At 45.4% G+C, this 25,626-nt stretch overlaps 1 protein-coding gene across 1 annotated transcript in view; it reads left to right on the top strand.

Annotated features, from left to right (window-relative positions):
• The first annotated feature begins 5,309 nt into the window (after positions 1-5,309).
• Klhl8 (kelch like family member 8) overlaps positions 5,310-25,626 on the top strand; it is a 47,429-nt gene continuing 27,112 nt past the window's right edge. The window contains exon 1 of the mRNA XM_055594608.1: positions 5,310-5,383. The gene's annotated coding sequence lies outside the window, so the exon portion shown is untranslated. The remainder of the gene's footprint in view (positions 5,384-25,626) is intronic.

Raw genomic sequence — 25,626 nt, forward strand, 5'->3', positions numbered from 1 at the left:
TTCCTTCCTTCCTTCCTTCCTTCCTTCCTTCCTTCCTTCCTTCCTTCCTTCCTTTCTTTCTTTCTTTCTTTCTTTCTTTCTTTCTTTCTTTCTTTCTTTCCAGTCCTGGGTTAGAAGTCCCCAAAGGGAATTACTCAGGGGGTGTGAAATGCTTTCTATGTCACATGTACAAGGATTATGGGTGCACACTTCTAGATTGTGGCTTCAAACCACCACTGACTTGATTTAGGGGAAACAAATGCCTTATCTTCCAAGATTGCCGCATGAGAACCCCAAAATTTCAACACAAACGGATCCAGGTCTATTAAATTCACACACACGTGTTGCTAGTTGCAGAAACTCTCTGCAGCTGCCAAAACCACACCCCTTTGAGGCAAATCGTAGTCACCTGCTGTGAAGTAAACCCAAGTGCCCACACCTGGGATTAAAATGAAAACATTGCCATAGCGCGTCCATGTTTTTTAAAGAAGCCAAAATCACAAAATTCTCATTACAGCCACCATTTCAAGTGCAGTTGGATACAAGCTACCCAAGGTTGGTGGAGAATCCATTGATAAAGGGCACCACAGTCCTCAGGAAGAGCAACTTCACGCTAGCTGCCAGCAGCAGGTGCAGGGAACCTTGGATCCCTTGCCCGTCTGGCCAGTCTGCACCAGGTTCAGAGGATCCCACGACTCCTGTGTTCAGTAGTAGTTTAGAATCACATTTAAGTCAGGATTGCACTATATTTGTATTTAGAGTTTTTCAAAATGGAGAACACAACTGAATAGAAGCCAAATGTAGGATGGGGTCGGGGGCGGGGGTACCAAATGTAGAACTTCTGTACTCTTTCCTGGATGTGTCATTTCTCCTCGAACAACAACGTGTTCTCAAACTATGAAGTGCGGCTAAGATTTGGTGTTCAGAACCATTACTGAGGTTTCCTTAGGTAGACATGCCTGAGCCATGATTATACTCAAACTCTCGCCCACTCTACAGTGCATAGGTCAGGAGCTCAGTGTCACACGAGAGAGAAGAAAGTTACATAATTTAGCATAACCTAATAGCCAGCCGACTCTCCATTACATAAGTCTTGTGTATGTTTCTTTAAGTCAGGGCTGGGTCTGGCTGTGTGAAACAAAACTCAGTAAGTGCAATAATAGCTTTCATTGTACAAAGGAGAATGATCTAGGGCTAAAATATTGGTTCAAGGATCATCAGGGACTCACAGTCCCTCTATCATTTTCCCACCATCGTATACATGACTTCCATCTATCCTCGAATAACTTTATGCAACAAGATACCTGCAAAACTTCCAGGAAGAAAAAGTGTAAGACAGCAACAAAGTTGCTCAATTCCTTTCAAGAAATTTGCAACAATGCCTTACAAAATGCCCCGGCCTGATGTCTCATAGGCAGGTTAGATTTTATGGGCTGTTGTAAAGAAGGGATAGGAAGGAAACTTTCATCGCCATTGTTATCTGGCACGCTCTGACAGAGGAAGAAGGCAAGAGGGTGTAGCTGAGAAAGTCGTCTTTCTATTTCTATTGTAAAAACCGTTGCAGAGGTAGAGTGCATCATGAAGATGAAAATGTGGTGTCTGAGAGCTAGTGTAAGAGCTTAATGAACAGGGAGGATGTTCGAAGCCAGGCATGGCAGTGCATGCCTGTGGCCCCAGCCCTTGGGAGGCTGAGATAGGAAGGCTCTTGAGAGCTTGAGGCCAGCCGGGGATACAGAGCAGAACCCCATCTCAGCAACAGCAAAAGGAGTGCTTCTCAGTGATTTAGAAAACATGGACTTGAAACATATTGCTGTGAAAACATACTGCCAGTTCCAACCGTACGTATGAATAAGCTGGGCCTGGTGGCACACACCTTTAATCCCAGTACGTGGGAGGCAGAAGCTAGTGGATCTCTGTGTTGGAGGCCAGCCTGGTCTACAGCGTGAGTTCCAGGACTGCTAGGGAGACACAGAGAAACCATGTCTCAAAAATAAAATAAAATAAAATAAAATAAAATCTTGCTTTAAAGTATCTTACATATATTTCAGAATTAGTTACTGTAAATCAGTTTTTCATTCTGTGTCTGTGTAATCATGTATTGTGTGCTGATGAATAAACCTGGGGCTTTGCACATACTAGCAACATGCTCTGCCACTGAACTACACCTCTTGTTCAAGCCCAGCTGTTCATCATTGTTGACGTCGTTTTGAATGCGGGAAATTGCTCTTACTCTCACATTTCACCTATTGCTCAAAAGAGAATGCCTCCATATACAGCCTGAGGAGTCAGACACATCTAGGCAGGGTCAGGGGGAGTGGAAGGTGATTGGACTTGGGCATGACATAGTAGCAAAACTGAAACTCTAAAACTGAAAAAAAAAAAAAAAAAAAAATGGAAGACAAAAACCAAAACAACAGATTAGTAACAAGTTAAAAAGCCTTAGTAACACCTGGAAGTTACTAAGCACAACTGAAGTTCCGGTGGTCATCCCAGGGATGCGTTTTGGCCACAGACCCACCCCAACTCCTCAGGAGCATCTTGTGTGGACATAAGAGCAGTGAGCCTCCTGGGTGCGGGTGTTGCCCAACAGGCCCACCTCGCTCAGAACTGCCCCTTTTCATTCACACCTTTCACATATCCCGTCTCACACAAGTATGTGGAGCCATAGTGAGAAGTGGCTTAGAAGCATAGCTGAGGAGCTGTGACCTACAGATAGTCATTATGGGGGCCTGGACTGGAACTATGTGCAAAACCACTAATTATGCAAATTTATATGCATTCACTTACTATTTTTTTTTAAGAACATAGCATATATGAAGTACTATGCTTCTCTTTTCTGTGAGGATAAAAATAGGTCTCACTGTGTGTGTGTGGGCTGCAAGGCGGGTGGGGGAGGCCTTCCTGATTAAAGCATCTGATAGTGGATGGCTGTTAGGGAAAGAAGCAGAAATTATAAAGCCTTATCACACATAAAGGAACTTCAAATATTTCAGAGAAAAGAGTGAAGAAAGATTGCCAGAGGTTTATTTAGAGATTTTATATATTTTATTTTATGTATATGAGTGTTTTATCTGCACATACCTCTGTGTACCAAATCAATACAGAGGCCAGAAGAAGGTGTCCGATCCTTGGGAACCGGAATCACACCTTTTGCTGGCCACCACTGAAAGGATGGGTATCAGCCCAGGACACCCCAAGATCAAGTTCTCAGCCAGCACAAAGGAGATTTATTTGTCCCAGAGGGACAGATGTCAGGAACTAAGGGACAAAGACAGAGGAGAAGGGGGAGGGAGCAAGGGAGAGGAGGAAAGGGCATTTGCCCTGGAGCTGGGGACAAAGGACTGCCTCTGGATAGAGAGGAGACAGATGAGGCCGGTAAACAAATGGTGGTTTATAAAGGCACAAGGGGTTTAATTGGACAGGTTAATTAGGGGAGCTGAAGGGGCTTTGATTGTAGGACTTCAATACCTTGCTAGTCAGCCTCAGGAGAAGGAAGTGGCCAAATAAGGGAACAGACCTTGGGGGCTAGGTAATCTAGGAATGTGATCTAACGGTTTTTAGCAAGGGAGAGGGGATGGGGAGAAAGGCAAGGCCTGAGCTTGCCATGCTTGAGCTGGCCAAAGCCCCCTCACCTGTGTGGGTACTGGGAGGAGAACCTGGGTACTCTGGAAGAACAGCCAGTACTCTGAACCACTGAGCCGGCTCTTGGATGCCCAGAGCTTTAAAGATAGCTTTGTCGGACTGCTAATGTGTGAGTGCCGGACAGAGAACTATCATTATTATCATAAAGTGAGCCACCAGCCGAGGCCAGGAGAGGGAACCACTGGCGTGTCTTGGAGGTAGAACACATGAAGTAATTGCTTTTTGTTTCCATTTTTTTCAGTTTTGGCTGTTTGAGACAGGCTTTCACACTGTAGCCCAGGTTAGCCCAAGGCTATCATTATGTAGCCCAAGCTGGAAGTCTCGCTCTGCCAAGGCAGGGAGGTGGCCAACTTGGTGGCCCATTTTCTGCCCAGATCGGCTGCTGCCTACAGGCTTTATCTCCACTGCAGACAAAGATAGCGTTGCCTTCCCAATTAAGCTTTCCAAATCCATTTGCAGACAGTATCTGAACTACCCGTGGAGGGGTACAAGCCTTTTACTCCAGGATTAGAGCTAACGGCTTAAAATAGAAAACGCTGCCGATTGAGACTTAACAGGACCATTTACTCCTGCTCAGTATACTCAGACCCAGGACGTATCGGCACATCCTTCCTGGTTTTATTTCGACTGGAGCTCAGGGGAGTCTAAGATCCTTTGTTCTAGATTTAGAAAACCCCAGGCTTTGTTTCTTTTTCTTATCGTGCTTTATAAAACCTATATATTTAAAGTAATTAGGTGAAATCCTTGTTACGGATATAGCCCCTTTTTAGAAGAGGGCCTTGCCTGGGCTACCCTTCCCTCTCTTTTATTGCCATTTGGTATGACTATTTAACTTTTAAAAAATGATTTGCAGCCCGACCCTGCTATGCCAACAGAAATTCCTCTCTAGGTCTAGAATTGTATCACTTTATTCGTACTGTACCGAGGGACCTGACTGAAACAGCCGAAGGATGAATCTGGGCTCTCCGGTCCAGGGTACTCCGGCTCCTCAGGGTCGCGAGGCCTGTTGAGTGATGTTTGAGCGGGTTGTGGCACCTTCAGGCCCTGGCTCCGATAGCAGGCCAGTGGGAGCGGCTACGATTACACCCGGCCCCCTTCAGGCCCAGCTGGGGGCTCTCTAGCTGGCCTGGGCTGGGTCCCACATCAGCCCTGTGAACCAGGGAGGGAGATCACCGTCCTGAACCAAGCCACCCAGCTGGGGCTAAATTTCTTCTAAGTTTTGAAGATTCTGAAAACTTCGGTAGGCCCTGGGAAGAAGAGTCCGGAGTTCAGCGGAGTATCCTAAAATATTCCTGGGCTGTCTTCTGCCTTTGCAGCGACTTTATGGAGGACTTGGCTTAGCTCACCGTTTTTAGTAATTAGTAATTGTTTAAGTCTGGAAACTTAGTTCAGTTACTGCCTTACTTTTTTTGCATGCATTTTGCAGAGCATGCGGCGAAACTGATAAGAATAGATATAAAACCTGGGATACTCGCAGCGCAGCGAAAGGATACAGGTAAAGAGGGGACAGAAACAAAGCGGCTCGGGGTCCGAGCGCGCTCCCCGAGGAGGTAACCGGAAACTACATTTCCCAGAGTGCCGCGCGCCGGGCCGCCCCCGTCCTGCCCCGCCCCGGCGGCTCTGGGGCGCGCTCCGCGGGGCCGGGCACGGGCGGCTGGGCACGGGCGGCCGGGCGCGTCCGCGGGGTGTCCGAGCGGAGCTGGCGCGGCGCCGGCGGAGCGGGTGTGGCGGCTCGGCCTGCGCGGCGGGCGCGGACAGCGAGGTAACCGCCGCGTCGCTCCGCGCGCGGGACTCGGCCGGGCGACGCCGGCGCCGGCCCCCCGGGAACCGAGGGGTCCCCGGGCGGGCCTCGCGGGCGCAGGTGCTCGGGTCCGGGGCGGGCGGCCTGCGGGGTGTCCCCTCCGCGGGGCTCCGGCTGTCCGCGCGGTGCGGGCTGAGCGCGCAGCTAGCTCCAGGGAGGGTCCCCGGTTTGTGGACACAGTTCGGGGTTCCTCGCCGCCTCCCGGGCTTGCACGGTCCTGACGTTCCGGTTTGGGAAGCTTGTTACGTGGGCTTTCCTCGGGGCAGCGTTTAGTAGCACGCTTTCCGTGGAGATCCTCGCAGTTCTGAGTCTTTCTGTTAACCTGCTTTCACTGCCTACCTTTGCATTTTTGCTTCTTACCCTTCAGGTATGGTTAGCGTAGGAGGGTACTTGGGCAGAGGTCTTACTTAGAACCTGGCTTGCCACAGTAATTACCCTGCCAGGTGTACGTGGGCTGTCGTTGCCTTTCTTTAATACTGTTTTTTTCTCTTACATAACTGTTTTCAACCTCGTTTCTCCGTCTCCCGTGAGCCCTGCCCTGCTGAGGGCCGGGTGGTAGCCGCTTGGCCGAGCAGAGACCCTCTGCTAAGGCCACCGGAGCAAGTGCACGCAGGTAGCTTTGCCATTCCTTAGCTGTTGCTTTTATGCCTGCTCCCTCCTGGCACCTCTTTGGTTTGTCAGTCAAACTGACTGACCTACTTAAAACTTTGGTCAGGTTGCCTTGAACATACCCAATAGTAGGAACACGAATGTTAAAAGAAATCACGAGATTGCTATACTCAGCTGTATGCGCTTGGATCCATATTCGTTCTTATATTCTCCCCCGCCCCAGGGGCCCTATGCGTGCTCAGAGAACACGCTACCACCGAATACATTCCCAGTCCGAAGTTTTACATTAAAACTACTCTTTCAGCGTTTGATACTACCAATGCCGTTGATTTGTAACTTTATATTTTCCTTGATAATTCCAAATCCTAATTTTAAAATCACAGCGAGTAATTAAGCAGAGTGTATGATTTCCCTGTCCCTACAGAAACACAGCCTCCCCGTGGCTAAGTCCCTCGTGGGACCAGAACCTATATTGAGGTTTCATTATCTCTCAGAAAATCGTCCTTTATTTACGGTAGGATTCAAATCGCGTCAGGAGTTGAGGCAGTAACGCAGTTAATCGGGCGCTTGCTAGCCTTGGGATCATGTCCAGCGCTGTGCAAACTGGGCATGGGGGTGCACACCTGTGATCCCAGTCCCTGGAGACAGGCAGGAGTTCACGGTGATCCTCAGCCCCATGTGAGTTTGCAGCAGCCAGGCCGTATGAGACCCTGTCTCTAAACAACAGCAGTCTATCCCTCTGCCTTCTGTTCTGAGGAAGATAGAACAGTGGCCTGAGCTCACGGCTGCAATTAGTTCTCGGTTAAATTCCCTGCTCTGCACTCATTGGCTGTTCAATCATGGCAAGTTGTTATCTGAACCTGTTTCCTTCGCTGTGGAAGAGGGATAAAAATACTGCCTGCCTCTGTCTTCCTGGAATTGTGAGGATTAATTGTTATTGGATGTGGGGTCATTTTATGCAAGCCCTGGACACGTGCTGTGTTTAAAGTGCTCCAGCACTGTTTGCTGCCCAGTGGCCAGCGCTTTGTGACACCTTTGTTTTGTCTCTTGGAAAGGTTGGTTGTACACCGGTTTTATTACGTGACTGCATCTGTGCTTTATTATTTGCTTCTGATTTATTTAATTGGTCCCTGTAAGTTAGAGGCGGAATTATGAAGGATTGGGGATGCCTTGGGAACTCCCTGCGCCTCTGTTATTCTTAATCCAAATCTGTAGCATGCCTACACACACACAAGTAATCTCCCTGGAGTCTGAGAATTGTGAATGTATTTGTATTTTCTGGAGAGTAGCTCTCTCTGCCACTCTCTGAATCTCTTTCTCAGATTCCAGCTGTAGTTGTTCCCAGACTTTCTTTTCTAGAAAACCTGCAGATTTTTTTTTTTTTTTTAATGGGAGTGGGGTGGTAGAGTGTGGAAAGGAGAAAATGGGATGTTTGAGGAGAGCACTCCCCTTCCCTGTAGAAGTGGAAGGCGATGTTCACCTTCATACACGCTTCCTTCTGGAGGCAAGGCCGCAATTGAGCGTTAGCGTTAGTCTATTGACGTAATGGTGGACAGGCTGTCATTATCAACCGTCTGTTCCTACCCTGCCCGCCAGCTTGGGCGGGCATTAGACAGTCCAGTACTATATTACAGCCCAGCATGTTTGAATATTACTTTAAGTGCTAAAAGATAACTTGATTTATTTTAAAATTTGACATTCTTGTTCCCAGTAGAATACAAAAATGCTAAGAAAATTATTTTATCTTTCAAAGTAGATATTTATGCAGCATACTTGTAACTATGTAATGTTTTTGTATGTCAAAAAATGAAAGTTTTATTAAATCCTAATTGATGATTATTTTGACATTCAGTATTGTTGGCTTGGAAAGAACACACCTTGTGTGTTTTACAGAAAATTTTAACTGTCTTATATAGCTCTATTACTATGTTGTAGTTTGTTTTTAATTTGTTACAGGTTAACTTACCCTCTTGAACTGTAGCATCAGTGTGTCAGTTATTATAGTAGGGTTTAGAAGGGACTCCGCTAGGTGCACCTTCGCCCTGTGCAGCATCGCAGGGCTGGGCTGTAAGGCTCTACAGTGGGAAGCCCTACTCCACTTCCGGGTGAGTCATGGCAGCATTCCCAGTGCATGGAGGGGGAGTGTGAGGGTCGGGGTGCTGTCGGACCTACCACTGATGCTCTCACAGAGTAGTTAGTATCTTTTTCCTTGACTGTTTCCCCTGTGATATCGGGCGGTATTATTTTTTATTGGAAATCCGAATGGCTTACAAAGTTGAAGGTTCCTAATCTCAATCCTCGGGAATCTGGAGCAAAGAGCAGCACTGTGGCTCGGCAGACCTGCTTCTCATAGGTGCAATCTGAGAGCAGGTGTCACTGAGAGAGCAAAGCAACGCGGTGTTTGTTGGGGGGGGGGGCTTCTTAGCTGTGAGATCACCCACGTCATCTTAACAAAGAGTTATTTACTTCAGCTGGGAGAGTTTGAGTTAAACCAGCTGTATGTGAAGAACAAGTGGTAACCATTTTTGAAAAACACCAGACTAATGGGACCACTGCTGCTTTAAGTCAGCGATTTTGGAACTCTAAGAAGCTGGAGAATATTCGCTGTGTGGAGAGAACATTAGTAATACTGTTGGTGCTCAATGGGACATGTCCAGGCGCTGCCACGGAGTTCGGGCCAAGGCCAGATTGGACAGTGGTGAGACTTGGGCTTTGTGGTCAGGGTTATCCATGTTGACTCCTGGGCATTCCTGCCCCAACCTGTGTGGTGGTGGGTGGGCTTTACTACCTTCTCAGAGCCTCTTTAGCCACTACAGTTAGTACTAGTGCCTGTCTGGATGGCATTGCGATGAATACATATGAAGTAGTTAGGTCACACAGCTAGTGTGTGTGTGTGTGTGTGTGTGTGTGTGTGTGTGTGTGTGTATAAGAAAAGAACAACAGAGAGGTAAGTCTTTATCTTTTGCTTGGAGGGTTCTCAGTATTTGCATCATAGTATAAACCATTATAAAATATACTTTATTTCTTTGCTGTAAAAAAATATTAACTGGAAAATTGTGTTCCTAGACAAAAACCTCTGGGCCAATACTTTATCAAAGTAAAAAAAATCATTTATTAGATGCCTACTGTATACTAAATCCAAAGCTAAATACTTTATATTGTGTCAGCTCTTCTGAATTTTGCAACTGCCTTAAAGGAAAGCCCAAGTTCAGAGTCATTTTGTGTGACTCAGCCAAGCCTTCACAGGTAGTAGAGAATCCCAGACTGTCTGACTCCAAGTCTCTGCTATGAGCCAGGAGTTTATGTACCTTGTGTTAGAACTATGTTATGGCTAACATAGTTCTCCACAAAAGATGCAAGGCAACAGCTTTCTGGAACAGTGTGGGAGTTAAAACTAGAACCCACTAACTGAAACTCAGGGTTGCGCTGGTAACAGCCTGAAGACTAAAGCCAAGCTGACACGCGCCCCTTTACGCCTGCACTGGCCACGCTGAAGAGCCGTCCTGGAGACCAGAGAGCCCACAGAGCCTGAACTAATTCCTGCGTGGCCGCGAGACCCCAAGGATTGCTGGCTCACAGGCTAGAGCAGTCCTCCTTTACGAATGAGGGCAACTCAGGAGAGCATGTAACACCCCAGGAATTACCCCCACTGCCAGCTTACCACCAAAGATGTGATCGCTGTACACGGATTTTAAAGTATGAAACGACCCACTTAAAATACCAGCTGGAGTAGTGATATTTAGTCATTCTCCTGTCTTAGAGTTACTTTGAAGTGCTTTGGGAGTATGGTTTGTATGACCTATGCCTAAAGTTCTGTGGACTGTTTGAGATTCCTCTACATAGTTCTCCATAGCAAACAGCGCTTGGAGTCAGTTCATTATGCAAGTCCAAAACGGCAATTGTATAAATGATCACATTTTTTATTTTAAAATAGAGCTTGTACAGTCTGTACTTAAGTTTAAAGCTGTGAGTGTGTGTCATCAGATCCGGCGTGGAGTGACAGTGAGGACAGGAGCGGGACAAGAGGCTTTATTTAGTAAGAACTGTTTGACGATGGGAGTTAATGAGAGAGGCAGGACCAGCAATGGGGAAAAGCAGGACGCAGAATGTCTGAGACTTGCCAGTGGGGGCCTTGAGGACAGAGAGGCCGAGACAGCCCCGTCTCACCATCCGCTAGGGCTGCCTCTCCTGTGCTAGCCTGTACGCCTCTGTTCTTGCCTTGACCTGTTACTGCTGTTTGTATCTCTCTGGATGACCAAGCTCCTCAGAAGCAGGCATTACTGCATGTCTGGATCCTTCACATTTTCGGGTTTATCTTAGTTTTTAAATAAGATTACTTTGGGCATTCTTTTTGGGGGGTGATTTTGAGACGGGGTCTCACTCTGTAGCCCTGGCTGTTCTGAAACCAACTTTGTAGGCCAGGCTGTCCTTGAACTCACAGAGAGCTGCCTGGTTCTGCCTCCTGAGTACTGGGATTAAAGTGTGTCACCACACTCGACCTGTGCAAACATTTTTAAAAAAAAAGATCTATTTATTACATATACAGTATTCTGCCTGCATGTACACCTGCACACCAGAAGAGGGGATCAGATCTCACCAAAGATGGTTGTGAGCAACCACATGGTTGCTAGAAATTGAACTCAGGATGGACCTTTGGAAGAGCAACCAGCGCTCTTAACCTCTGAGCCATCTCTCCAACCCCTGTGCATACATTTTTAAAAAGGGAAATATGAGATAGATTGGAAATATGAGATAGTTTAAAATAGTCCAAAACTTTCTTCACAGTTAGAATCTGACTCCTTTTTTGATTCAGGGTCTCCCTGTGTAGCCTGGACCTGGAACTTGCTGTATAGCAAAAGCTGACCTTGAGCTCGTGATTCTCCTGCCGTAGCCTCCCTGGTGCTAGAGCGTAAGCCTATGCTACCATGCCTGACTCTGGGGTCTGGTTTTTCTGCAGCAGTTTTTCTATGAGTCACTTGTTTTTCTCTGTGTTGGAATTCTGAGTCTGTCTGGAGGATCAGCGGTCAGGCACTCTTAAGTGTGCTTTAACCTATGGGTGATCTGCTTTTTCAGTTTGGCCTTGGCTGCATACAGTTTTAGTAACGCAGAACAGGGGCCGTTCTTCCTTGAGCGCCAGGGATTAGTGCTTCTCAGACTCTGTGGCCAAGGGCTAGTTTGTGGGACAGTGTTTTTATAAAAGATAGCAAAATGAAATGGAAATGGCATATAACTTGTAATTATTCAGTACTCTTTCAAGTATCTACATGCTTCAGCATACAGATTTCTAAGGACTCCGTTTTTAAACTTGCATTACTCACATCATTACCAACCACAGATTCTGCTTTTTCTATTCATTCTTGCACCCTCAGAATCTGCAGTACGACCTGTGTGATACTGACGGGTGGAATGAATGATTGTGTGTGGTTAAAACCTATTCGACTACCGCGTAGCACCAGCATGCTTTATTGTGTGTGTTCAAACTAATGTTGGTTTGTGTGTGCATGCTGTAATAATTGAAACGCTTTCAAACTGCTGGGAAATACTAAGTCCCTTTGGTCACATACGTTATTCAGCTTTCTATTACTGTAACAGAATTATGAAGATGGCTTCTTTAAAAAGAGACTTATTTTGGCTCCCAGTTTTAGAGGTCCTAGTTAGTTTAGTTGACTTGTTATAATCTGCTGTGCTCACGCAGATCATGGTGGGAGTGTGTCCTCCAAAGGGGATCCCCGCTTGTTTCTGTACTCTGAGACAGGAGCTCTCAGTCTGCGTTGTGACCCTTTGGGGGTTGAATGACCCTTTCCCAGGGGCCCGCATTATGATTTATAACAATAGTAAATTACAGTTACGAAGTAGCAACGAAAGTAATTTTATGGCTGGGGTCACCACAGCGTGAGGGACTGTGTGTACTGAAGGGTCTCAGGGTTAGGAAGGTTTGAGAGCCTCTGCTCTAAGATTTCCTCCTCACCTTCACCACTAACAGTCACCACCTCCCAGCACCACCTCCTGAGCAGCAAGACTTTGAGACCCAAGCTTTTCGTCACCAGGACTAGTTTAAACCTGTTTACTCTAAGTCACAGTCCATCAGTTCTTTAGACTTGATTTCAAACCAGTTCAGGTTTGGGTTTATTCTCTCTCTCCCTCTCCCCTTAACCCCTCTTACATGAACAGTGGGAAATATCCTCTTCTTTGATACTTGGCCACATCTGAGAAACATGGTCCACCCATGTGATGTAGATAAAATCCATGTCCTGTTAGTTCCGTGTACTAGACTTTCAGACCATTATGGCTTCAGTAAACTAAAAGGGTCCAGTTCAAGCAAGGAAGTAATTTCCAACATTCATCATTTGAATGCCTTCTTAATAAAATAGGCCCCTGATCAGAACTATCACATAAAGTATTTACTGCTATAATAATTTTGTTCATAGAACATGTAAATAGCATTATTAAAATGATCATAGCATCTACGATAGCCTAACGCCACAGTGTGCTGCGTGGACCCAACAAACCATGACCCCTTTGAAACCATGAGCCAAAGTAAGTAACTCGTGTCTCCTTTGTGCTGTTTACTAAGTCAGGTAACTTTGTATAGCTACTAGAGCAGTAACCAACACATTTACTGCACATATTTTACATTTTGCTAGGAAGCTGTAACAACAAGCCACTTTATGAGGAATGCAATGAAAAGATAATAATATTAGGTCATGACAGGCACACAGAAGAGACTCACCCCAGCCGGTCTAGGGACCCAGAAATTGTGAAGACGCTATTCTTTTCTTAAAGATTTACTTTTATTATTTGTGTGTGTAGAGGTATGTGCGCATGAATGCAGGTGTCCACAGATGCCAGAGGCGTTGGACTTCCTGGAGCTGAAATGAAAGTGTGAGCTGTCTATGGAAGGTGCATGAAATCAAACTCAGACCTTCTGGAAGCTGTGTGTGCCCTCAACTCCTGGGCCATCTCTCCAGCGTGAAGATTCTTAAAGTGTGTTTGGTCTCTTTGTTTTCTTATCTTTTCTTTTCTTTTTTTTTTTAATGGGGTCTCACATTGTAGTCCCTGTTGTCATAGAACTGACTATGTAGCTCAGGCTGGCTTAAACTTGAGGCTCTTCTACTTCCTTGGCCTCGTGGTATTGTGATTACAGCTTGGAGAAGGCTTGAGTCTTGAAAATGAGTAAGGGCTATAAAGGTTGCTGGTGAAGGGCATTTCAGAAACCGTGGCTAGTCTAAGAGTAGGTGGAGGGACGGGACGTAGCTGAGAGTAAGGGAGAACGGTGGCTTGTCTGAGCACGGTGCTCTGTGTCTTCATTGTCAGTCTCGTTCTCTGTAAGTTAGTTATTTTGCATTCATTTATGTGTTACACTGGGCCTGCATCAGGTCGTTAGAACCTGCTTCTGTTGAATAAGTTTTGTTTGGCCCTTCATGATTTGTTGATATTAGCAAGAAGAGGAGAGGAAACAGGAGGCTCCAGTGTGCTTCATTGTCTTAATGTTTCGGGGTATCTTGAGATGGATTCACATGGCCTTTTCTCTTTTTTCCTGCTGCTGCTGCCTCTTTTTAAATCAGCTTAATGTGCTGAGAAGGGGGGTTGTTCTGTTCTCTGTAGGGGGCAGGAATCTTAGATACAGTTGTGAAAAAATGCTTGCTGTTGTTAAGTTCTGGAGCTTAGGGTGAGCTGTGTTGCTCTTGAACACTGGTACATAGTGCTGTGTGTTGTGCAGGTTCCTGTGTGAGCAACTGCGTGTGTGTGTGTGTGTGTGTGTGTGTGTGTGTGTGTGTGTGTGTGTGTCCGTGTGTCCGTGTGTGCTTGTGGAGGTCAGAGAACCAGCTCAGGTGTGGTTCCCCAGGAGACGTCCGCCCCTCTAAGACTCTTGGCTGGGGCACTCATCTAGGCTGGTGGCCAGAAGCCTCAAGGGTTCACTTCTTTCTGCTTCCTCATCGCATAGTCAGCTTTTTATGTGGGTGTTGGGGATCAAACTTGGGGCTTCATGTTCAGGCAAGGCAGTCTTCCTCCTGGGCTGTCCTTAGTTTATAGTCTTTCTAGTCCCAAATTCCATGATGTTCTTCAGACAGCTTGCCTTCCCAAGACAATCTGAGACCCATTTCTTCCTGGAGTGTGGGGAGATGTAGAGCATGGTTAAAGGCGCCCTTGAGCATGGCTGACATTAATAGTGAGTGCCAACTGTAAGCACTCTGCCTGACCTTTGTTTTTACATGAATGGAAGTGTCAGGGCTGGGGAGATTCTGTCAAGAGTCTTCCCTGGCTCCCCGATTTTCCTGAGGAAGAAAAGACTGCCAAACAGCCAGCTGAGTGACCTTTGTGTCACTCTGAGGAAGCTACACAACAACTGGAACCACTTGCTGCTGAGGCGAGGCTTCTGAAGAGGTGGTCCAGGCATGGCTGTTACAGTAACTCACTCCAGACCTTCCACACAACAGTTTCCTGGCTAGAGAAGGGGGCAGGTTCCTCTTGGTCTAGTAGGGAGATTGTGTAAGGGGCAGCCAAAGCTGGTATAAATACAGCTGGTCATTTACACGAAGGTCTGAATGACTGGTGCAAACACCCTTTTTCTGCGTAGGTGAAGCAGGCTGTCATACTTACATGGTGAACTGAGTGGAAGTACCTTCCTGTTTTGCCTCCTCTGGTCTTAAAATATTGTGTTCATTAAAAGAATCTCGCTAGTGTTCTTTTCTCTCCCCCCCCCCCCGTTTTAAATATGCATCCATCATTTGTAGAGTAGACTGATTGGTGATACAGAGAAACAAACAGAACAGTGGCAGAGGTGAGAGGCAGTGGGGACTGAGGAGTCCCAGTGTCCTAGGCCTGCAGAGGTCCTGGTGCCTGAGGCCTGCGTGAGAGCTGCACACTGGAGGTTCCCCTGCTGCTGTGCCAGGGCACCACAGGCCGTGAGCATTGCCAAAAATCAGCCCTGGAAAAGCGCCTGTTTGCCACCGAAGACCCGGCCCTTCAGTGGGCAGCATTCTTGTTCTTTTTCAAAGTTGAAAATGCTGCATTGTAGAACAGACTGTTTAAAGAGAGTTCTTATAAAGGCTTTTTTTGTGTAGGCATGTTTATGGGAGAGTGAATGTAGTTGTGTGTGTGTGTGTGTATGTGTGTATGTGTGTATGTATGTGTGAATGTATACATGCCTGTGTGAAGATGGAGGCCAGAAGTCATTCCTCGAGAACCTGCCTCATTCTTTTGACACAGCATTGCTCACGGTGCCTGTGTCTCCAGTTAGGCTAAACTGGAGGGCCGGTAGGCTCCAGGGATCAACTGCCGTTGCTCCTAGCGCCGTGTCTACAGGGTTGCCCTATCCTCTGACGCAACGAGCCGTGTGGGTGCACACCTGTGCTGGTGTGTGTGGAAGTCAGAAGCCAGTGCCCTCTCCCTCAGTAGTGGGCCGCCTCATTTTTCCGAGACAGTGCCTCAGCCGTGGTCGGGAGCCTGCCAGTTTGAGTTGACTAGCTGCAGACCCAATATTTTACCTGGGTGTTGGACATCAAACTTGTTCACTTTATGTGGCGTGCTTTTGTCACAAGCATTTTACTGATCGACATCTCTCTCTAGCTTTATGTAGACATTTTTGAGCTCCTGTGTCTGTTTCAAATCTAACCTCAAATTTTGACGATAATTTTAGAATAATGAATATTCTAATACTTATGTGGCATTGCATGAATTCAGACATAAAGATAGGGTAATGATCCCTGCTGTTGTAATGTTCAGATCTGTCTATGTCTGTCTGTGTATGTATGTGTGTGTGTGTGTGTGTGTATATATTATATCTAGCTATGTCATCTATTTATATCTATACCTGTTTATCATCTATCATCAATATCTGAATTGAATCCTCACCTCCACCCCTGAAAAAAATTATATTACCATCTTACAAGATGTCAGTGTGCGTTATTCAAGTAAATCTAACACACAAATAAAACAAATTAGAGACGCGGAAAGCCTCACGGAAGGCAGAGCTCACACGTCACTGGGAGGTCAGAGAAGGCTTCCCAGAGACTTTCATTCAAGCTGGGACTTGACATTATTCCCTCCCGGCAAACGGCTGGAGCACTTGCACAATTACTCTGCCAAACTGAGCAAGGGAGTATGAGGTGTGCTGGAAGAATGGCCTCTGCAGGACTGACGCTCTGACTGCCATCTTCTAGAGGGGTGGCCGTAGCAAGGAAGGCCGCTTAGGCCTGGACTGTTAGGACTCCCTGAGAAAGCCTGGGTGGGTGGCACACGGAGATTTCCTGAGCGCTCTTTGCGTCTAGGGAAGGCGAGGATCTTAGTGTCCATGTTTTGCTCTATAGCTCTCTAATTTGCAGAGTTCTGAACAGCAGTGTGGTGGAAGTGGCTGCGGATTGCAGAGCCCCACCTCCTGGCCTGAGCCTGGCTGACCTCATAGCTCAGAGTTGTGAGGACTGTGTAGGGCACGGAGGACAGTGGCTGCACGTGTGTCTGTGATCGTGCTGCTGGTGGTTCAGGTGACGCTATACTGCCGTGGTGGCAGCCGTGGCAGCCTTCAGACCTCGCTCTGCGAGCTGACCCTCCATTCGAGGTATGGCAACCTATAGATATATTGTGAGTTGTGTCACGAGTATGCTGGAATACTGCTGTCCTTTTTCTGCTTTGGTTTTCTTTACCCTATAGTCAGGGTAACACTTGGTGTGCAAGTCTATGCATTTGTGACAGTGAGGGTGCGGAACGCTTCCGTCTAGCAGACCTTCCTGTGGCACCTCTGGCCACACCCCCTCCCTGCTCTGACTTCAGGCTGCTCCACTGTTGCTGACTCTGATTGTGCTCTTTTGAGAATATATATGTGGGCTGGTAAAGTGTAGTTTACTTTAAAGTAAAGTATTGTGGACCAGTGTCCCATCCTGGAAATGTGTCAGCATGGGTTTACACACATCTCGACATCATTTGGCTTGTTTCTAGGTTTTAGCTGTTGTGACTAGAGCACCTATCAAATTTTATAACAAGTTCTTAAAGCAAATGTAAGTTTTCCTTTCTTAAGAGTAAATTGGTTTGCTTGGTCATATTGTATGTTTATTTAAAAAAAAAAAGTCAAAACATATTTTAGAATGCCTGAATTGTCTTATAGTCTCACCAGTAATATTGAAAAGGTTCAGGCGTTTCTTATCTTTATCAGCACTTGCTAATTTTTAAAATAGTTTTTATTAGCATACAGACAAGCTGGTTTCATTATGAGATTTTCATACATCTCTCATCATATTGCTCTTATTCACCACCCCTGTCCTCTCCTCTCTCACTGCTTCCTACACCCTGCAGTAGTCTTTCTTCATGACACATACTTTATACCATCCCCTCTTCTTCCCTTCCCCTCTCCCTGCAGACCTCATTGTCCGCTCTCAGGAGCCCTACCCACTGGCACACCCTGCCCTCCAGCTGCACACACATGCGCTTGTGTGTACACTCATTTAAATCTGCATTTCTCACATGAGTGGGAACATTCTTGCCTTTCTAAGTGTTGCTCATTTCACGTAAAGATCTCCAGTTCATACATTTTCTTGTGACGATAGTAATTTCACTCTTCCTAGCAGCCGAATAAAACATGTTCTTTAACCATTCATTTGCTGACAGTATGCAGGGTGGTTCCATATCTCGGCTGCTGTGAGAGAATGTGAATGTAGGAGCATCTCTAGGACAATGATTTAGAATCTGGTGTATACAAACGGGCTACAGCGGGATCACGAGGTAGTTCTAGGTTTGGGGTTTTTTAAGAACTGGGCTCCCTGATGCTGTGTGTTTCCACCCACACCCCACTAAAGGGCTATCTGCCCACATCCTCCCCAGCAGAGGCTGCTTGTTTTCTTGGGAATAGGCATGCTGACAGGTGAGGTGGATCTCAGACCACTTATAGCTTCCATTTTCTTGGTGGTCAAGGAGTTGAGCATGCTTCCAGTGTTTATTGAGCTGTCAGTTCAGACATCAGCCCCTTTATGGACTGGTTTACTTGGGGGTTTGGTATTTAGAGTTTTTTATAAGATTCTGGATGATAATCCTCCTTGTACTTGGCAGATTTTCTTGAATTCTTTAAGCTGCCTCTTCATTCTGTTATTTTCTTGCCTTACAGAAGCTATTTGATTTCATTTCATGCAAGCTCAATTGTTGATTCCTGGGATTGGTTTTATCTTGGCAATTCTGTTTAGTGCGAGGTGGGATTTTCCTCATGGTCTGAGTTTAGCCTCTGTCACTGGCTCTCAGGAAGCAGCCAACAACCTTCCCAAGTCAGGCCGAGCCCTTGTTGCCCACCTGCTTCGCGTTCCAGAGCTTTGAGCTCCTCTGACTCGCTGCTTCACCCTTTTCCACCAGAGAAACACACACATCCATCTCCCACCCAGCAGCCCAGTGACAGGAAGCAAGGAATGATGAGTTTTAATAGAAAAAAACTATAATCGGTAATTCCGCTGCAACCCAATCTTGGTAATCAATAATCCTGATGTATCTGGTTTTTGTTTTGTTGTTTGTTTGTTTGTTTGTATGCTTGGTTGGTTGTTTTGTTTGAAACAGGGTTTCTCTGTGTAGCTTTAGCTGTCCTGGTCTCACTTTGTAGACCAGGCTGTCTTCGAACTCACGGAGATCTACCTGCCTCTGCCTTCTGAGTGCTGGGATTACAGGCATGTGCCACTGTTCCTGGCTGATTTATCTGTTTTTGAAAAATATGTTTTTGTAGTGATTGCTTTTTTAGAAAATATGTAACCTATGGCTATGAGGTAATCTTTCTTATGTAGAGAACTTTGCCTTAGGAGGTATAAAAGAACCAAGAGAAAAGAATAAAAGTTCTTGAAGCCTGCCTTGCTTCATCCATCAAGTAAGTGTGTGCATGATTTTTTCCTCCTTCGTTTCTTTCTCTACCATCTGGCCACCCTCAGTGGCTCACTGTCCACCATTAGTAGCAGATCCTGCTGGCCACCATCAGTGGCAGCCTGTGCTGGCTACCATTAGTGGCTCTCTGGCCACCATCAGGAGCAGACCCTGCTGGCCACCATCAGGGGCAGCCTACGCTGGCCACCATCAGCAGAGGCCAGTGTCAGATGCTATCATCCTCTGGCCCCTACCCACTCTGTGTTTTACCTCAGTTTACCCTGTGGTGTCAAAGCTTGTCTCTGACATTGAATCATATTATAGTATGTTGTAGCAAATATAACCTTAAATTTCTATCATCTTATAAAAATCCATACCAATCTAAAATATTTGAGACTTTTTACTTTCTTATTCTGAGAGGAGATACAATAATCCACCATCCTTTTTCCTATCAAGGAAATATAATAATCTATTCTTCTTTTTTCTTTTATTATCCTTTCTCCCCCTTTTACCCTCCAACTAGATAGAAGAGAAAGAAGGATAGAGGGGAAAGAGACAGAGACAGAGAGATATCTCTGAATCTAACTTCTTTCCCTTTGTTTCTTCCCTGACCATGAACAGTAACAACTTGTAACCAAACCTTGTAAATGACAACAAAGATCTGTAACACACCAAATGACCAATAGCCACCCATCCTCTTGGGAATGAAGGTGTTGTATTCTTTAGATTGCTTCCTGCTGTCTCTTGGCAGTGGCATCTTTGGGGACCCTAAGAAAATTGGGATGTTGGCCAGGTCCTGGGAGATCTGGCTGTTTCCTTTACTGTCCAGGTTCAGTGCAGGCCTAGCTAAGGCACTCTGTGAGGCTGGACCATCAGGAGCTAGCTGCTTTAAAGCTGTTTAGGATGCAGATTTTGAGGAAACAGCAGCTGAGGCAGTGTGTGCGGCCAGATTACCTAGGTCTAGCTGCTTGTACTTCATCGGTGTCTGGTCATTTTGCTCTGAAAACACACCAACTTTTAAAAGTAGCATTGTTTGGACTATGTGGTATGCACAGATCAGCTCATGATGATTCTCTGCTCTATGTTTGAGCAGGTGAAAGGCATCTGTCAATCTTTATAAGTCCGTTTGGACTGCGTAACCAACCTAATAGGGTATTATAAATCCCATCCATGCCATATGGAAGGATGGCCTGTAATAAGTCGGTACCAAAGAGATTCATTGGCTACTGCAGAGACATCGATGTCTCAGTTGGCCTCCAGAGTCACCTGTTTTTGTAAAGTTTTTATTTCTGCTGAAGAGCGGATGAGATGAGAGCTGTACCCAAGCTTTATGAATATGTGGTTTGGGCTGAGCTCAGTGTTTCTATCTAAATATCCCTGGGCTTAGGCAAGGAGGTGTCTACCCTCTTGTGCAAGAAGCCCAGACCTTGAAGGCTTCCACTCCCAGCCTCCGTCTGCTAACCTAGGCCTAGAATATTTTCAGCCTCTGTGACTTACTGCTGAGTAAGCTCATACTTTCTGGTTCTTTCTGAATTCTTGCTAGCGGGTTCAGCTAAGCTGTTCTAGATCAAAATTCCTCTTTAAGCTGACTGATTTAAACTGGCTTCTCTCTGTTTCTCACTGAACTGCTTTGCTTGGAAAGACTGCCTCTGAACTCCACAATTGGAACAACACTGAACTCTACTGTATTCCTATACTGTACTCTCTTCCTCTCTCCTCTCTCTATGCGGCTTTTCAATAGTTTATTTTCCTGTCTGTTCTTGTGAGGATTGGGCGTATTCTATGTCTGATTCATTTTGTCACTGCTCTCTCTGATTCATCCCTTTGTTCCTCAATTAGATATCATTGATTGGAATTAGAGTTGTATGCTAAAGGTGTGTCTGTATTCCAGCTAGAGGGATTACAGGTGTACACTAAGGGTGTGTCTGTATTCCAGTAGCATCACAGGAAAGTAGGTTTTTGGATGTGATCTCTTGCCAAAGTAGCCATGTTGCTGGATTAAAATTCCTCTACATGTTCTGTTGTTCTGTATCTCTTCCTTCATATCTTACAAGTCAGCAGCCGAGCTTTTCAGGGCTCCCATGATCAAATCTAATCTTTGTTAACTTTGAAGGAATCCATAGCATGTTGTTTCCTGTGGAGATGAAGATGCAACATTTCTTTATTTCCATTCTGAAGTCAACACATCTTTAAAGTATCTAGGTTGATTTAATTCAGTCTTTTATAAAATCTGGTGTTTGTCAGCAGCTGAGCTACCCGTCTCATTGACATTTAAGAAATTTAAAGCTAAGAAAGCATTATGTAATCTTCTCTGGGAGCTCTCTTCTCCCCCTTCTGTTTAATAAAGCATCTCTTTTAAAGTATGGTTACATCTTTCCACAGTTGCTTGACCTGCAGGATTGTTAGGTATACCTCTAACATATTTCATGTTATATTTTTAAAGTTGTTTCGTTTACCTGGAAGCATGCTGGAGCATTATCAGTAATATCTTTAATCTGTAAAGATATCACTAAGGTAGCCATCACCTCTAATCAGTGTGTAATTATAGAATCAGCCTTTTCAGAACTTAAGGCAGAAGCCCATTGGAAGCTTGAATAAGTTAGGTATCAGTTGTATGATGTATATACTTTAATGTTACAAACTCGACAAAATGAAACACATCTATCTGTCAAATTTCATTTTGGGGGATAGTTTTAGGGTTACTCCCAGAAGGCAATGGACCTTGATTATACAAACAACAAGTAGAACTTTTTTTAAAAAATTCCTTATATTGATAGGATATAGAAATTATTTTCTTTAAATGTCTACTATTTGCATAATGCCTTTTATGAACATTTGAAGCTTTTAATATATTTCCTATTAATAATTGATCTATTTTCTCATTTCCTAGAGCCATTGGCCCTAGTAAACCTGCATGAATATGGGTTATATATAATGGATATATAATGGAAATATGTATATAGTGGATAATCTCTGTTTCAGATTACTTGTAGTTGTATGAATAACAAAGTTAATTCTGAATGATCTGGAATAAATTCAGCAATTTCTGTATACAAAACAACTTTTTGCATATTGAGACTCAATAACTATATTAAGAGATTCTGGAAAGTCTAACAGAACCATGAGAATAGCATATAGAAGCATGTGGGCTGTGAACTACCTTACGTATATATTCTGGTTTATAATGTGCCATTCCTGAATTATTGGCATCTGTATAAAAGGTAGGAGCTTTAGAAATGGGTGTTACTCTTACTAGATTGAGGAAGAATCCAACTAGTTTTTATAAACTGAAGTTGCTTGCTTTTGGGATGTTTGATAATTTCTCCCAAAAATTTATTGCCAGCTCTTCATACACTACCGGCTCTGAGGTCTGGGATTTCAGCTTCTCCATCTTCAGCCAGTTTCTCCACTCCACATTCCTGTGCCTGGGTTCTCCCCACCTGATCTTGTATCTGGAACCCCTGTCCTCAGCCTGGCTCTCGTGGCCCATGTTGGGTGCCAGATATTGCGGGGCTTTCGTGGATCTCACTTGAGGTTTAGAATAAATGTGGCATCTGTGTAGATCATGGCTGTTGGCCTTTTCCCAGGGCAGGCTCTCAGCTCACCTCTAACCCTGACACTGTATCTCTCCTTGTGGTTGTCATGGCCTCTCTTCCTACCATTAGTTCTCTGCCCCAGCCAAGCCTCAGCTCTTTATTCCACCAGAAGCCACGTTCCAGTCTGAACCAATCAGCAGCAGGACACCGTCTCTTTGGTGTGCCCGTTGGCATTGAGTGTTGTGTGACCTTCACCATGTCAGCTTGCTTTTTGACATGACAATCTCAGAGAATCATCTTTTGTACAGGTGAGGAAGGCCAGGCATTTACCTATAGAAAGCTGTTTACAGGCCATAGAAAGTACAGCACCTAATATTTTGCCAGCACCTAGCTCTGCTGGCCCAGCAGCCAACAACTGATGGACACGCGCTCCAGACACAGACCAGGAGGAGAGAACCCCGGTACAGGGACATACCTGCATACAATATGGGGGAAGGTCACCCAACAATGACTATGTAAAGCTTTATATGTGTGTGGTATGTAATGTGGAATGGGTGTGTTTAGTTTCATCATAATCTTTGATCTATTAACTTTTATATTAACTAGCTTTAGGTAAAGATTTATTTAGTTTTTGTTTGTATGGCTGTACTATTATCATTTATTGAAAAGATTATTTCCTTCATTGACTTGCTCTTATGCTTCCTCAGAAATCAATGGCTGTGTTCAGCTGTTTCTGAATCTCGAGTACCATTGTTGTCTCTACTTTGGCTCTAACCATTTTGTCACTTTTGTTTTAGAATAGCTTGAGAGTTGTTGTGGCATTGTTAAAGTATTAGCACTGCCATCGACCCTAGCCAGTCCCTCCTTTTATGTTAGCTTAGTGTGATTGTTTCCGTTAATCAGTTCGTTTTTATTAACACTATTTATTAATTAAGGCTGTTCTAGTGTGTTTTGTTGGGTGACACCACGACCAAAAGTAAACTGGGGAGTAAAGGGTTTACTACACGTTATGGGTGTGGTCATCGTCTAGTGAAGCCAAGGCTTGAAGTAGAAACGGGTGGTGGGACAGGGTGCTTCCTCTGACTTGCAGAGACTTCATACACAGCCCAGGCCTGTATGTCCAGGGGGGCCACCATCTGCGGTGTGCTGGGGCCTCCTGTATCAATGAACACTTAAGACAATGCCCCCACAAACGTGCCCACAAATTAATATGATGGAGGCAGTTTCTCTTCCGTCTAGTTCATGTCAAGTTGATAAAAAAATAAAAAATAATAAAAAATAAAAACAAAACAACAACAAACCAGAATGAAAGCTTAACACTTTATTCCAGTTTCTGTCTTTTTACTTTTTTTTTCTTTTTCTGTTCCAGGATCCCATGTAGAATGTGGCAGGAAATTTACTGCCTCTTTGGGATCCTCCTGGCTGCCACAGTAACCCGATTTTCCTCATTTCTAATGACTGATGAGTATTGGCCGGGTGTTTTATAGTGTCCCTTTTGTGTTTGTCTGATGCTTTTCTCACTGCCAACCTGAGGCTCTGAGCAGCAGAGAGAACAGAGAGCGCTGTTCTCACTGCAGCATGTTGAGTCAAGGCTGCAAAAGTCCCTGAGATCAAGCCGTGTCGCTCTTGATCAGCACTGGGAGGGTAGTGAAGGGCAGCGCGTGTCAGATCTCAGCTCGGAGAACTTGCCTTGGTTTTATCCTGTCTCCTGCTGGGCTCTTTAAAGTGAGGTCACTGTGCCACTCTGCAGACGGCACCTCGGGAGTAAAGCGTCTCGAGACGGGGAGATGATTGAGTCCGTGAAAGCATTTGCCACAAAAGCACAAGAACCTGGGCTCGTATCCCCAGTGCTCATATAGAGGCCAGGCGTGGCGACATGCCATTCCAGGAGCGACAGTTGGTGGGCCACTGAAGCCCGCTGGCCAGGTAGACACGCCCACTTGGCAAGGTTCCAGGGCATGAGAGCCTGTCTCAAACAAAGGGGGAAGGCACCCAAGCGTTCACAGCGGGCTTGCCTTTGACCACCACACACAAGCCGTGCACATGCACACACACAGGCACGAGTGAACGGTCTCCATAATTTATTTGGAATCTTTGTATGTGCACCCTTCCCCCTTCCTCTTTCTCAAAGGCCTTGCTCACAGTAGGAGGTCATTTTTCCCTGAGTACCTCCTCCTGCAGCTTGAAGTTACTGTTCGAGTATTCTACTCCCTTCGTTTACTGACTCCATCATTTGTTTATACCAGCATGGCGTGGACCAGGATCATTGCTCTTATGTTTGGGGTTATGTATCTGACACTGTTGCTGAAGGCATGTATATGGAGTTTCAAATTGAATGTAGTGATTCCTCAAACCTTGTTTGAAAAGTGATTTATGTATTCTGGCTCCTTTGTCTTTCCACTATAAAATTTAGACTCAGCTTGTCTGTGTCTTTATTATAAAAACTTTTTATGTGATTTTTAGGGAAGTTGATCTAAATTAGAATCAGTCATGTTTGCTATGCTGAGTCTAGCCTAGGAACTGTGGCAGCTTCCCATTTCTTTCAGTTTTCTTTGATTCACTTCAACAAAATATTTCAGTGTGAGGGTCCAGTACATGCTTTATTGGGCTTGTACCCGAGGCCTCCCTTTCCCGGTCCACTTGGAAGCAGGGAACTTGCCAGACTTCTCTGCAGTTGTGCATTGCCAGTGCATAGGCCTAGAGTGATTTTCTCCCGCTTCCCTTGTAATTCTGTGGCCTTGTAAACAGTGCTGGGCTGGGTGCTGCTTACACATGTTCTGAGACGTGAACTGACCTCCCTGGGGACAGAGGGCGTGTGCAGGTCCCGAGCCTCATCTCAGAGCCTTATGCACAGAGGTGTGGCATGGCTCCTCCACAGTGAAACCAGGTAAAACAAACAGTGGCTCGGATCTGCAAGCTCCAGACGCCTCCGTTGCTTCTTGTTAAATGCAAATATATGTTCTTCTCCACCCCTTTCTCTGTGCTGACCAATATGGTGGCCCACTTTTCTCACACATCACCGGATGCCAGCGGGGTAAGCTCATGCTGCCTCCTCATAGAGAGCATGTCTTCTGACATCACGTCCATCACAGTGAAGGACGTGCCGACAATGTGTTCTGTAAACCCTGAGAAGAATAATAGCACCAGGCTCCTTGTCTTCAGATTCAGCCTCATTCCCAGCCTTCCTTCCCTTTTCTTCAGTTAAATTTGCACAAATCTTTAGACTGTCTTTGG

The sequence above is a fragment of the Psammomys obesus genome, unplaced genomic scaffold (assembly GCF_907164565.1).
Source record: "Psammomys obesus unplaced genomic scaffold, mPsaObe1.curated_primary_1811, whole genome shotgun sequence".
NCBI lineage: Eukaryota > Metazoa > Chordata > Mammalia > Rodentia > Muridae > Psammomys > Psammomys obesus.